At 40.5% G+C, this 15,797-nt stretch overlaps 2 pseudogenes; one reads left to right on the forward strand and one right to left on the reverse strand.

Moving 5' to 3' along the window:
- Positions 1–12,441: 12,441 nt before the first annotated feature.
- LOC148521627 (5S ribosomal RNA) lies at positions 12,442–12,560 on the reverse strand (annotated as a pseudogene).
- A 2,401-nt stretch (positions 12,561–14,961) lies between these two features.
- On the forward strand, positions 14,962–15,080 carry LOC148521628 (5S ribosomal RNA; annotated as a pseudogene).
- Positions 15,081–15,797: the final 717 nt, after the last annotated feature.

Raw genomic sequence — 15,797 nt, forward strand, 5'->3', positions numbered from 1 at the left:
CACAGACCAGTTTCTGAAGATCAGACAAATAAGATCCTTATCAGCACTGCCTGAAGGACATATAGTATTCTGGGTAGTATATTTCTTTTTACAATATTTATTTTGCCCAGCCATGAAAATTTTGGAGATGTCCAAGGCTTCATATCTGCATGCAGCCTGGCCAGGAGATGCATGAAGTTGAGGCTAAATAATTAATTCCTTATTGTTATTTTTAGAGGGTAATGACAAGATAGCGGATTTGAGATGAGTGCCAGGAAAATGATAGGCAGACTGTGAACCCTGGGCCATAGATTCTGCCATGTTCAGATTCAAGGCTACTGATTTTGAATAAATGATTTTGAAATTACACTGCACAGCTTATTGCAAATGGTGAGCACCACCTAATCATGACATCACAAGAATGTACAATCTTCTCTCACTCCTTATTCCCAAAGCCCAGCACTCTCATAACATGACCAATGTCCCAAAAACTACATCTTATTTATGACTCACCTTTATTTCCATTCCTCTTTCTACTGACAAACAGGGCCAGGTGTGGGGGCCCCGCGGTATCTAAGTTGTACGGGCCCCATCAATAAAATTGCCACAGCCTCACACAGTGACTTCTATGCCCCTTACCTCTTATCTGGTCTCTCCACTGACCTGCAATGTTGCAGCATAATACATCATTTCCACGACACTGCTGGGAACCGACTGCCGGCAGCATAGCTGACATGATCTAGTACACTGCCAGGGGCAAACGCAGGATTTTGAGTGGGCGATAGAGAGAGTGAGAAGAAGGGAGGGAGGAGAGGGAGAGAGAGACAAGGGGTGGGATGCATCAAAGATAGAAATATGGTCAAACCCCCAAAATGTGGGGTTGACTGCATTTCTCATATGCACCAAGCCCTGGAATGTGATGTGAAGATGGCAGTACCCTATAGAAGCCTATGGGCTTCTATAGGGAGAGTGCTGTGCGCGGGATCCAATTGTGCATGTGCAGAAGGGGCTTCTGGGTCATAGACCTCGAAGTCTCTCCAGCGGAAATGGCCGCTCTCACCAAGAGAGCGTTCCTTTGCGGTGTTTGTTATGCATACTGGTGTAGCTAACGCCGGTATGTATGCGAAAATCGGCGCGATGCATCTAACAGAGCCGGAAGCTCTCCACTGACATCACTTGTGATGTCAGTGGGGCTGGCCCCAAACGGCAGGCGTTCTCAGACGTAGCTAGCCGGGTCTTGCGCATGCGCACGACAGAGCTGGCTCCGTCGTGCGCATGCGCTGTGGGCCACCATCGACCCAATTGCGAGCGCTCAGCACTTGCGACCGGGTCTGAATCAGGCCCAGAGAGCACGCAGCCACACACACTAACCTGTGTTAGCAGACTTGCAGCAGCAGCATCAGGCAGGCTTCTGATGGGGGTGGACAATTCACAGCATTTGGCTCCGCCCCCTACCCATACACTCGCGAATCACGGCAGTGTGTTAGCAAAGGGACGGGGCTTCTATCATCAGCTGCGGTCCATCAGTGACTGTGCTGTCACTGATGTCAGGACTTGCAGAAGGCAGAGAGGGTACGTTTGCCACAACGTGATGGCCCCTAATGTGTGGGGGCCCCTGGACGACTGCCCCATCCGCCACAGCCCTATAATCCAGCCCTGCTGACACATGATACAACCCTAGGTATTTCAAACAACTGACTTATTTCAACCTCTCCCTTCCAAACACTCACAACTGGTACAGTAGCTCTTATATGCGGTTCAACATAACTAGACTACAGTACCTTACAATTAGATATATATAAAAGTGACATGGAATAAATGTGGTTTTCAGAGATGAAATGTAGAATTATTGCATATTTTTACACCATAAAAATAGCACCCCCAAAATCTAGCACCCCAGGCGGGTACTGCACCTGCCCCATCCATTTGAAGCCACTGCTTGTAGATCTTAATAAGCTGGAACTACTAAAGGGCAATTCATGAATACCTTCATAATTTTCTGTCTACTTTGCAGAATTTTGTAGTTCTACATCCTCTTTTGCAAAAATGTCAGCATCGTTCCCATGAGATTTAGGGGGTCATTCAGACCCGGTCGTTAGCGCCGTTGCGCTCGGACCGGGTCGATGGCCCCCCACAGAGCATGCACACGACGGCGCCGTCGCCGTCGTGTGCATGCGTGAGACCCGCTACGACCAACAGCGCCGATCGTAGCGGGTCTCGATCCAAAGGGGGCGAGCTGTCGATGTTGATTGACAGCTCGCCCCGTTTGGGAGGCGGGCCGGGGGGGTGGCAGCCCAAACGGAGGCGTTCCCATGGGAACGCCTACTGTTTGGGGGCGGCCCCACTGACATCACTAGTGATGTCAGTGGAGAGCTTCCGGCTCAGACAGAGCCAGAAGCTCTCCGGGGCTTACGACAAGGGAGACCCTACCCTAGGGTCTCGTCGTAAGCCCCGATGGTCGCGATGGTCTCTGACCATCGCAACCATCACCGGAGCGGTCGTTAGAGCTGTGGGTGTTAACCCACAGCCTAACGACCGTAACAGAGGCGGGAGGTCAGGATGCAAGTGGCCGCCCAGTTTCTGAGCGACCGCTTGCATCCTCCGACCGCCTCTGAATGAGGCCCTTAGTTCTGGGTACAGATTTTCTTTTTTCCTAGAAGGAAGTTTTGATGACAGTTTGATGAATTACATCATTACATTTACTTCCACTGACATGAGGTTATTGTGAACACTCTAAAGCGGGGGTTTCCAAACCCATTCTTCAAGGCACCCTAACGGTCCACGTTTTAAAGACAACCATTCTTGGAGACAGATGACTTAATTAGTACCTTAGTCTTTTGATTTAACCATCTCTGCTCAACCATGGATATCCTTAAAACCTGCACCGTTAGGGTGCCTTGAGGGCTGAGTTTGGGAACCTCTGCTGGAAAGCATCATTTCTATGCCATTTAATTTTTTAATCTAGGAGGGACAATTCTGGTGTTCTGACCATTTCTCAGGCACCAACTGTGCAAGTTTTATCTTGCGTCTCAGAGAGATGTACAGGAGGATCTGTGATGTTGCTGTACCATAATTATCGGTAATCTGCACAGTCGCACATTGCGATTCTACATTGTCTTTAATTAAATACCATCTTTGAGTGACTCTATAGTCTCTTGGCAATGTACAAGCACTGATTAAGATACAGATTCAGTTTAAACAAATACACCCAGCACAAAAAAAAAAGAGTATTTGTTCATGTCAGCCAATAATGAAGTTAATGATAAGTACACTAGACAACTTGTTTTGGAGCAATCAATATATATGGGTAAATAAACAGGTTGAGATCATGATGAATTACCTGTGTATTTCTACACCTAGATGGCTAATGGCTTAAAAAGAAGCAGAAAAATCAAATGTGTTTTGCTGTGATCTGAGTGTTGTAGGTACAAGGTAAAATGTGTGAGAAAAGAATGGGAAGGATAGATCAGGCAAGCAATACTGCAGTGTCATAGTGAAGACACATCTGTGAACATGTAGAGCACACTGAGGCATACTGAAAAATATTCAGGATTTCTAGTATTCACAGTCACAGAGAGATTCTACAGTACAATCTGGATGATGGGCTGTAAGCACCTTTTATAAGGCTACGGGCCTGTGACTAGCTTCTTAGCATTCCATGTACTGTGATTGTCCTGATTCTCTATTGGCTATTTATTCCGCAAATGTTTATTGAATCTTCATAATTTCGCAAATGAGCAAATAAACAAATAAGTTTGAGCAAATCAATTTTCCCATCTCTATGAGACTGCAATTTTTATTCACCTACTAAGAGATTATTGCAGAGTATACTAGACATACTTGCCAATCTCATCTGCATTGGCCAGGAGGCTACCAAAAATCGTGTGGCCCTCTAGGCCCCCGCAAGTCTCCCAAACTCACTACCACCCCCCTCACACCCTCCCCACTCCCTCTCGCACTCCCACCATTTTGGCCAAAGTGGGTGGTCCGGAGTGGCCGATGACATGTTGTATGGGTGTGATATAGTTGGTGATGTTCATAATGTCGAGATTCATTGTCCAATGGCGACATTATGACCATATCAACATTCTCACATTGACATGGTTGTAATGTCGCCATTGACCACATCCACACAGATGTTAATACTGTCCCCTAACCCTAACAGTAACCCTAATGCTAACCCTAAACCTCAGCCTCCTGGAAATGTGGACATGCTAACAAATTGACATTTTAATGTCGACATTATGACAATATCAATATTTCTGATGTTGACATCTGTCAATGTCAACATTGTGTGGTAGTCGATATTAATGATGTCAACATTCTAACCATGTCAACATCATCAATGTGAAATTTCTGCTGTCAACATTGTGAATGTGGACATTCTGACTGCCGACATCTCGACTGTATTTATATTAAAAAAAATGTTGACTGGATAACACAAAAATCCCTCTACTGCTATATTACTCATTGATCATGATCATTGTCTATCAAATGTGATCTTGCATTTTACAAAAATATCAAAATGTTGCCCATTAAATTCTATTTATTCCACTAAAATGTATTACATTATATTATTTTATTGTAGCTCTCCATTAAGCAGGAGCCAGAACCATGCATGCTATTTCTGCTTTATACCTCCTCACCATCCTCTACAGTATATCTTATGGGAAAGAGAGATTGTTTCATGCGGGTCTCAGCTAGCTATCAATAATCCAAATGCCAAAGGCATTATATTCCATGAATAGACAGAATACTAATGCTCTCTGATATCATGTTAGCTATTTAATTCACAAGTGTTTTCTTACTATTACTTGCTTAAAGGACCACTGCCACCCATAGGCAAACACAGGGATACGGTTGCCTGGAAACCCCCCTCCCCAGCCCACCCCATGACCACAATAGAAATAGTAATATAATAATAGTAATAATAGTAATAGTAATGCAGTACAATGTTACTAGTGATGCATGTTTTTCTCAGTATCACAAATAAAATAATTAGCGCCACCTGTGGACCTTTAAACATGTGTCAGCCAGTAATAAATACACCTGTGCACCAATTAGGAGTTTTGGAAAACATGCACAGTTAGGGTGCACTGCAATAGACCACCAATAGGATTAATTATTAATACTGTATAATAATACACTATCCAGTGCATAAGGAAACCAATATGTACATATATGTCCAGGGCAGTGCTAGGTTCTTCTGCTGCTCCCCCAGACTCCCAGACTTGCTCCTATGCTCTGGAATGGTGCCCACATGTGAAATAAAAACATTCAACTCAGGCAGGATGGTCCTACTGCTGCATCTAATGGCTTATTGTGATCACTGGTGTTGTATATGCTGGAATTATGACACACAACACACTTTGTATGACACATATTAAACCTGGATAAGTGCTAATTATGCCCTCTTAATGGCCTAGCCATCCCCAATTTAAGCATTTGGAACCCCCCTCTAGAGATCCTCTGTTTGCAACTGGTCGCGGCTCTGTCCTGACACCCTCATCCCTATTCTGCTCACTCACTTACCATTGAGGCCGGTCCTCCTCTTATAAAGAGATGGGTAAGCCTTACACAATGACATTTCATGCAGTAGTGTTACATTCTGTACAACACATTTACCTTTATAGCGGAATTCAATATGGAGCGAAAACTCTGTTTTTGAGTTAATATCGCACCTATGACGTCATTATCGTAGGTTTTAGTTTTACACTGTATTCAATTTCAAAGACTTTTCGCAGGTTCGAAAAGTCTTTGAAAAAAAACGGGGATAACTTTTCACCATTGAATAGGTGGCGAAAAAAAGTGCAGAATCGGGGTTTAGGGGTGCAGGCTTAAAAAGAACTGTGAAAAAAAAAAAAAATAGGGACACCCCAAAAAATGTATTTAAAAATTGGGGTGAAAAAACAAAATGTGAAAAAAGGGTTTAAAAATAGGGAAATAGGTTCAGGGCTATTCTGCAAGTATGCGGCAGGTGTATTCTAGAATAGGTTATTAGCGGCAGGTGCATAGATGCAGAATTTTTACAAACTTACTTTAGGGACATAAAAATATGCTAGTACCCATTTTCATGTACCCCACTTAAAAAAATGAAAAAAATAACCTAAGTGCTCTTCTGCATCACTTCTTCAATGTCGGGAAAAAAACACCTGCTGCGGCTATTTAAATCCCCGACTTTCATTTGCAGTCTAAAACGGGGGTACCCATAGTGATCCCCCATGTTTTTACAACTTTAGGGGGATCCTACAATTTTTTCAAGGAAAATTTTGTTTTTTTACGCAAATCCTACTTCGCACCTTCCCCTTTTCGTAGATTTGATATTGAATACGGGGATAAAGCGGGCGCGCGCCCGATACTTTATCCCAGAAAAATCTCCAATATGAAACGTAAACTTCGAGTGCGAAGTTTACGTTTCATATTGAATACCCCTCATAGTCTTAAAAAAATATGTCCACCGCTGTATAGGAAATCCCCATAAGGGTCAGTTGATGAACTGCCAACACCAAAGGACAGTAGCAACTGTGAGTTAAAAGTTTCTGTTTGCTTTATCCTATATTAGATGTTACAAAGTTACATAATAATGTAATTAGTTAGTAAGGTTGAAAAAAATACATAAAGTTCAGCATTTAATAAATTCTAATTGTATTGATCCAGAGGAACGCTAAACGCAGTTCCTAGTGTGACAGATGCTAATTTAGCCTCACGGAGGCAATAGAAAACAACTCTCCTTAACATAAAAATGTTCGAGGTAGTGGCTTATACCATGGTAATACTATCTTAATAATCACCAACAGCAACAAGTGACTTTTATGCAGCCCATTATTCTATCCCAGGCCCAGATCACCAATGACCAGCCACCCAGCTGCCCACACAGCCATCATATGTATAATCAGTTTATTTTCCTCACAAAATGATGGAATGTTTCTAATTTTTTATGTAGGAAGACATTGGGGTTGATAGTGTATTGGTTGTACCAGTCCACATCGCTTCTATCCATTGGCTTCTATCCACAGCACTCAATCACCTGCAGAGCATTTGTGGTATGTGACCACACTATTTAAATAAAAAAATCATACAAATTTGGCATTCACCTACAGTACTTATATTACAAACTTGATTGCATTAAAATTCATGCTGGTTAAACATGTGCTATGTGAAAAAAGGGATGTAGACGTCATCCCGGCGTGCAGGATGCCGATGGTCAGAAGACCGGCGCAGAAATCCTGACAGGTCAGGATCCCGGGACCAGTATCCAGACCGCCGGCATCCCGAAGGTAAGTATCAGGTGTTAGTGGGAGGTTAGGTAGCGGGGTTAGGGTTAGGCATTAGGGAGAGGGTTAGGTTTAGGCACCGGGGAGTTCGTGTTAGGATTAGGGTGTGGGGAGAGGGAGAGGTTAGGTTTAGGCACTGGGGAGGGGGTGTTAGGATTAGGGTGCGGGGAGGAGAAGGTTAGGTTTAGGCACGGGGAAGAGGTTGGAGTTAGGCACCGAGGAGGGAGGGTTAGGGTAGGGGTTACGGTAGAGGTTAAATTAATAATTACCACTGTTGTCTATGGCTGTCGGGATTCTGGCTGTCCGGATGCGCTGTCAGTATTCTGACCAGCGGCATCCCGACAGCCGGGATTTTATACAACCTGTGAAAAGAGCATAACATTCTATCCTCAAGTATGAAAAATAACAAAAAGGGGGAGTATTAATGTTTATACTGTTTTCGTGAATAGATGGTGGAGGCAGGGTAGTGCATCGTCCAATGTGACCACTTTATGGTCCAGATGTATTACCTACCACTAGCCCTTTCTTGTCCTGCCTTAAGTCGGTGGTATCGCTGATCTGTTTTCTCCCAGACAGCGCTAGGCAGTTGTTTACTGATGTTGTGCCTGGCGTCCTCTAGTGCATGCATCAGTCACCAGTGCACAAGTGGTCACATAGAGGTCCGCACCACGAGGTCCCGAGTGGTATCTGACATCATCAAAACTTCACAGAGGGGTGAAAATTCATCTGGGATGCCTAATGGAGTGGTTGGGGTCCCAGTCAGACCTTACGTCAGAGTGCGCTGGGCAGAAGTTTGACCTAGGGAGCCTGTTCTGGGCCTACCACTGGATGGATGTGGACGACATCACACCTACAATGTACTAACTTGAATATTTAAACCTGGGCAATGCCAGGTACTTAAGGTAGTATATATATATATATATATATATATATAAAGTAGGGATGTGCAGGCTCGGATAGGTTCGAGTTTGCACGTGGAGTTCGGATTTTTCCCTCCAAAAAAACGGAACTCAGAAAGAGGCAAAACGTCATCTTACATGGACGAACATCATCATTCCTGGACTTTTGTCCAGGAATGATGATGTTCGTCCATGTAAGATGACGTTTTGCCTCGTTCTGAGTTCCGTTTTTTTGGAGGGAAAAATCCGAACTCCACGTGCAAACTCGAACCTATCCGAGCCTGCACATCCCTAATATAAAGCAGATACTCCTCCGGCACACTGTTATCTTAGGGCTTACTGCCCAAGTGACTCTGGTGACCTCCTCATGGGGTAAAATACCCTACAGTATACAATCCAAAATGACAGGCGGCACTCAGAGGCTTGTGAATCCATAAACCCTAACCAGAGGGATTTATTAAGTGCAAGTGCTGGTCAACGTTTCGGGGTCATCCGGGCCAACAGCGCTGTCATGGAAACCACCACATCATAACAAACAAAGCGCCCCATGTGATCTCCATGTTATATTTTCGGTTTGCTGTAATACACTCGTAGTATCCTTTAGATAAGATTCTAGTTTGATAACATATTTTTGTAAAAAGATGTCAACATATTTGGAGAGGTTGGATGTGAGGGAGTCAATACCTGCTATTATAGGCCTCCCTGGAGGTTCTGTAAGTGACTTATGTATTTTTGGTAAAAAATAGAAAATCGGGGTTGTGGGGTTTGATTTCATTAAGAATTGAAATTCTTCTTTGGTTAAAATATTCCTCTGTAGACCAAAGAGTAGAATGATTCTAAGTTCTTCTGTATATTCTTCAACTGGATCTTTGGTCAATTTTTCATAAGAAATTTGGTCATCCAGTAATCTATGTGCTTCTTTTAGGTAGTAAGCATAATCCATGATAACCAAACCCCCCCCCTTTATCAGCTGGTTTTAGAACTATCTCACGGTTTTCTTTTAAGTTTTTTAGTGCCTCCTTTTCTCTATTACTTAGATTTTGTTTTTTTATTGGTGCATAGTTTGTCTGATTATTGCAAAGGTCCTTCTTTACCATTTCATAGAAAACGTTTATGTGAGTCCCTTTTGATTCCAGTGGGTAATATGTTGATTTACCTCTAAGACCGGATTTTGAATTAGGGGCAATATAGTTCTTTAGAGGTGCTGATTCTTTTCTCAGAAAATGTCGTTTGAGTGTGAGATTTCTCACAAACTTGTTTAAATCAATAAAAGTGTCAAATTTGTTCATGCTTCTTGTCGGGGCAAAGTTCAAGCCTTTGCTTAATAACGTTATTTCAGATTTAGTGAGTGTATGCTGGGATAAATTAAATATGCCTTTGGATTTCGGATCTATTAAAAATTCCTCCTTTTTTGGTTTCTTCCTCCTGCCACCCCATTTTCCTCTTCTTCTCTGTACCTTCGCTTCAGGGGGGAGGCTGTTTTGGTGGTTTCTCTGAACATTGGATTTTTGTTGCTTAAATGATCTTGTGCTGGTGATAAAAAAAGCTCATTATCACTGTTTGAGTCCAGATGTTGTAATGTGGAAAACCTATTTCTAGGTTTAAGTCCTATTGGGCCAGTATAAGTAGTGGGGTCTCTGTTTCTTCTGTAGCTAAACCTTCTTGTGGGTGCTACTTTCCAGCTAGGTCCTTCTCCAGACTCATATCTGGTGTTGGTTCTCTCTTTTTTCTGGAATCTCGTCCAATTCTTAACTTTATTCAACTCGTAGTCCTTCTTATCTCTAATAAACTTCTTTTCTTTGCTCTTCATGACTGATTCTTCTACTCTCTCCACCTTTCTAAGTAGTACTTTTTCATTTTCTTTGAATTCCTCTTTTTCTTTGTGTTCTTCCATCTGGGGTTCCATTCTAATGATTTCCTTCTCTAAATTTGAGAGTACTGCCTTTTTTTCCTCAATTATTAGTTTTATAAGCTCTAATGAGCATTTGTGTAAAATGTCATCCCATTTTTTTAAAAAATCTGAATTATCCAGTCCAAACGTTGGATTCTTAATAAGTCTTAGACCTCTTGGGATTCTGTTAACAGATAAATAGTGTTCCAGTCCCCTAATGTCCCACCATGCCTTTACTTCTTTTGTGAGCATTTTTTCCATTTCCCAGAACATATTATCCATGTTCTGTGTGGGGACATTTTCACATATTGGGGTGTTTTCATTGAACACTCTTTGGCATAGGTCACTCCTTTTATTCACACGATCTTTATTTCTAAACATATTAAACAAGTATAGGCAGCTATTCCCCCAATCAACACCAAAAAAAAAGAAGTATCAAGCAATAGATGGGTACAGCGCCACTACCTGTGTGACTTACTGAGTGAAACAAATAAATATTCAAATGTATAGCAACTTAGCCTATTATTTTTTTCGGCGTCCGCTCTGAGACAATAGTGTAATACTAGTGTGAGTATTTTTAAAAAGTGAAAAACAAGAGAATTGACAATGAGGCGACTGGTTTGCTAGATGTGTAAATTCACACACAGTAAAATGTACAGTAGATAAGTTAATGGTTTACAAATGTAGTTATACCTCAAACCATATAGAGGGGCGTGTTCACGCTAATTAATAAATATAATAAACCAATAAATAGCAAAGTGCTTAGTGCAAAATATGATATATCTGATTACATCTAGATAAAAAAAAAAAAAAAAAATTTTTGTTGAACTCATATAGACAACAAAGTGCTAGTGCAAAAATATAATGAATCTGAAACAAAGTGCTAGTGCCAAGTATAATAAAAATTATGACAATTTATTGAAAAACAGTGCACATAAAAATATATAAATAAATATGACCATAAAAACAACGACTGGCAGTAAATAGATAAAAACAAAGTAGAGGAAAGTTGATATTTTTAAGCAGCTTATCTGATTGAAGGAGAGAGGTAGTTCTCCACAGTGCATGAGGCAGCCAACAGTCCCAACGCGTTTCGTCACTATGACTTCATCAAGGGGATATTGCTTCAGTGTGGTGGTCCTGTATTCATACCACACTGAGTTCAAATGAGAGTCAGGTGTTCACCCTACTTCCTTTGTCTTAGGGAGACCTCAAAACCAAGCGATTTCATAATTCAGCAAGCCATCATTTAAAATAGTTTGTGTTACAGGGTTTCCCATAAAGAAGTGTTAGTTATAAATAGTCAAACGGCGATCTTTTAAGTTCAACTTCCGCCCTTTGTGAACTGGCCTCTGCCCTTAATTGGAGCGTCACATCCGTTCCCGGCAGCTGTGTTAAACCATAGCGCGCGATCAAGCACTTCCGTTTTCTTCCTCGTGTTCCGAACTGGGCACGTCACTTCCGCCCGCCGCGTGTTGACGTGTTCGGAGGTGAGCCGTGTCACTTCCACCAACCCTTCTGTCGTTTCGCTCCAGGACGCGGCACATCACTTCCGCCCTTACTTAATAGATGTGTTGAGCTCTTCCGCCCCATTGTTTTCTCCGGACTTAATGCTTCCGCCCTTCTTGTCTATAGAATTAGTATGTTTTTTGCCCAAGTATGAATAATGAGTAGGTGGTGTCTTCCATATTATCTGAAACTAAAATAATAAAGGATAAGCATTCGATTTAAGGAGGGTAATCTGTTTTGATGCTGGATATATAGGTTAGATCATTAAATGATTAGTCTAAGTATAACATTCTCCTTAGGCATAGATATATATTAGAATAATAATATATTAATAGTTTGATCTAAAAACACTATGAATATGTACTGAATTGTTTTATGTATATAATTATATTGGATATTGTTTAGATATTTATTCCAAAAAGGAATTTCTTTAAAAGTTCAACCAAGAGGAGCAGAAATTCAGGGATATAATAAGTTGTGAAATGTTCTTAAGGTATGGGGATCATTCTTTCACTCTTTTCCTTGAAGAAGAGGTTCCAAAGACTCTGAAAATTTCTTGGATTTTCATATTGGTCCGACTCAGACAAACGACCTCTTTTCATCCAGTTAGATAGTTACAATCGGTTTTAAGATGTACTTGAAGTATGGGGATCATTCTTTTACTCTTTTTCTTGAAGGGGAGGTTCCAAAGACTCTAAGGATTTCTTGGATAATCATATAAGTCAAACCCAAGATCCACCTCTTTCCATTCAATTGGGTAGTTAGAATTGTAAAGTTCTGATATCATTAATCACTCCTTGGCCTTAAGGCTTGCAATTGTGAATATGCTATAATTCCCTTTTTAGGCATTATCATTCTCTAGCCTGGTTATATTCCAAACCGCCGGCTGAATTTGCAGCACCAGGTATTCTCAATGGGTTACCTTCCTTGGTACTAACCTGGCCCAATCATGCTTTGCTTCCAAGATCGGACGAGATTGGGCTCACACATGATGGTATGGCAGCAAATACATATTTCGATGGTCCATAATGCCAGATATTCTACCAAACCTGGACTTCCCTCAGAAGATGAACCTTCAGGGTACTACTCAGGCCCCTCCATAACCTGGGGGTATATTGGTAGATAGGAATGGAGCATATCACAAGAAAGGAGCAATTTCGTAGTACTCATTGAAGCCTTTAGGTGCCAGTGTGTCCAATTCAAACAGCCAGAACATCTCTCTTCTTGATAGCAGATTGCCCAAATCCCCACCTCTTTCTCCCAGAGTAACGTGTTCTATTGCCTTGAAGGTGATATCTTCGGGATCCGAATTATGTTTTATTGAGAAGTGTTTGGAGACTGCATGTCCTTCAACTCTGTTTCTAATGTTCCTAATGTGCTCCTGAATTCTGATTTTTAGTGGTCTCTTGGTTTTTCCTATGTACTTGAGTCCACATGTGCACTCTAACAGGTATATCACTGATGTGGAGTTACAGTTCATAAAATTCTTTATAGTGTATTCCTTAGATCCGTCCGAATTCGTGAATGTTTTTCTCTTGGGGTGAAGAAATTTGCAAATATTGCAATGTCCGCATTTATAGCTTCCATTGCACTTCAAAGTGTTCATAGTTGGTCTTTCATTTCCTTTATCCCTCAGCATACTCGGTGCCAGTAAATCTTTTAAGTTCCTTGATTTTCTATATATAATCTGTGGTTTTGTCGGTAGGATCTTTTGGAGTAAAGGATCCATCAGAAGGATATTCCAGTTTTTGTTAAAAATATGTTATCAAACTAGAATCTTATCTAAAGGATACTACGAGTGTATTACAGCAAACCGAAAATATAACATGGAGATCAACTTATAACTGGATAACTATCGATGTACAATCATTATATACATGTATTGAGCATGAAAAAGGTATCAACGCATCAAGAATGTTTTTAGAGTTGGATGAAGAAATTGAAGTTCCACACAAAGAGTTTTTATGTGATCTTATGTCTTTTATACTTACTCATAATTATTTTAAATTTTTAAATCAATTTTATCGTCAAATCTGTGGAACCGCAATGGGTACAACTTTTGCTCCCAGCTTTGCGAATTTGTTCATGGGATGTTGGGAAAAGAATTATGTTTACAGTAATAACCCTTTTAAAGACAATATAATTTTTTATAAGAGATATATTGATGATATTTTAATTATTTGGGAAGGATCGGAAGAATCTTTTAACGATTTTTTAATTTTTATTTCAAATAACAATATGAATCTTAAATTTACATCAAATTTTAACAACAGAAGTATTGAGTTTTTGGATTTGATTTTAACATCAGAAGGTGACCAAATTTGCACAAAATTTTTTATAAAAGGAGTAGATGCGAACAGCTACCTGCATTACAAAAGCTGTCACCTGGACAAATGGAAGAACAACATACCATACTCCCAGTTCTACAGAATTAAACGTAATTGCAGCAATGCTAACGTCTGTAATGAACAACTTGATATTTATGCAACCAGGTTTAGAGAAAAAGAGTATCCGGAAGCAATCATCAATACAGCTATGCAGAAAACGAAAAACCTACAGAGAAATAATCTACTACAATATAAGACGGAGAAACCACAAAAAGAAGAAATGGTACCATTTATTACAACATATAATGGACATGAGAATCATATTAAAAAATCTCTTAACAAAAACTGGAATATCCTTCTGATGGATCCTTTACTCCAAAAGATCCTACCGACAAAACCACAGATTATATATAGAAAATCAAGGAACTTAAAAGATTTACTGGCACCGAGTATGCTGAGGGATAAAGGAAATGAAAGACCAACTATGAACACTTTGAAGTGCAATGGAAGCTATAAATGCGGACATTGCAATATTTGCAAATTTCTTCACCCCAAGAGAAAAACATTCACGAATTCGGACGGATCTAAGGAATACACTATAAAGAATTTTATGAACTGTAACTCCACATCAGTGATATACCTGTTAGAGTGCACATGTGGACTCAAGTACATAGGAAAAACCAAGAGACCACTAAAAATCAGAATTCAGGAGCACATTAGGAACATTAGAAACAGAGTTGAAGGACATGCAGTCTCCAAACACTTCTCAATAAAACATAATTCGGATCCCGAAGATATCACCTTCAAGGCAATAGAACACGTTACTCTGGGAGAAAGAGGTGGGGATTTGGGCAATCTGCTATCAAGAAGAGAGATGTTCTGGCTGTTTGAATTGGACACACTGGCACCTAAAGGCTTCAATGAGTACTACGAAATTGCTCCTTTCTTGTGATATGCTCCATTCCTATCTACCAATACACCCCCAGGTTATGGAGGGGCCTGAGTAGTACCCTGAAGGTTCATCTTCTGAGGGAAGTCCAGGTTTGGTAGAATATCTGGCATTATGGACCATCGAAATATGTATTTGCTGCCATACCATCATGTGTGAGCCCAATCTCGTCCGATCTTGGAAGCAAAGCATGATTGGGCCAGGTTAGTACCAAGGAAGGTAACCCATTGAGAATACCTGGTGCTGCAAATTCAGCCGGCGGTTTGGAATATAACCAGGCTAGAGAATGATAATGCCTAAAAAGGGAATTATAGCATATTCACAATTGCAAGCCTTAAGGCCAAGGAGTGATTAATGATATCAGAACTTTACAATTCTAACTACCCAATTGAATGGAAAGAGGTGGATCTTGGGTTTGACTTATATGATTATCCAAGAAATCCTTAGAGTCTTTGGAACCTCCCCTTCAAGAAAAAGAGTAAAAGAATGATCCCCATACTTCAAGTACATCTTAAAACCGATTGTAACTATCTAACTGGATGAAAAGAGGTCGTTTGTCTGAGTCGGACCAATATGAAAATCCAAGAAATTTTCAGAGTCTTTGGAACCTCTTCTTCAAGGAAAAGAGTGAAAGAATGATCCCCATACCTTAAGAACATTTCACAACTTATTATATCCCTGAATTTCTGCTCCTCTTGGTTGAACTTTTAAAGAAATTCCTTTTTGGAATAAATATCTAAACAATATCCAATATAATTATATACATAAAACAATTCAGTACATATTCATAGTGTTTTTAGATCAAACTATTAATATATTATTATTCTAATATATATCTATGCCTAAGGAGAATGTTATACTTAGACTAATCATTTAATGATCTAACCTATATATCCAGCATCAAAACAGATTACCCTCCTTAAATCGAATGCTTATCCTTTATTATTTTAGTTTCAGATAATATGGAAG

The sequence above is a fragment of the Taudactylus pleione genome, unplaced genomic scaffold, assembly GCF_031769625.1.
Source record: "Taudactylus pleione unplaced genomic scaffold, aTauple2 ptg000156l, whole genome shotgun sequence".
NCBI classification, from domain to species: domain Eukaryota; kingdom Metazoa; phylum Chordata; class Amphibia; order Anura; family Myobatrachidae; genus Taudactylus; species Taudactylus pleione.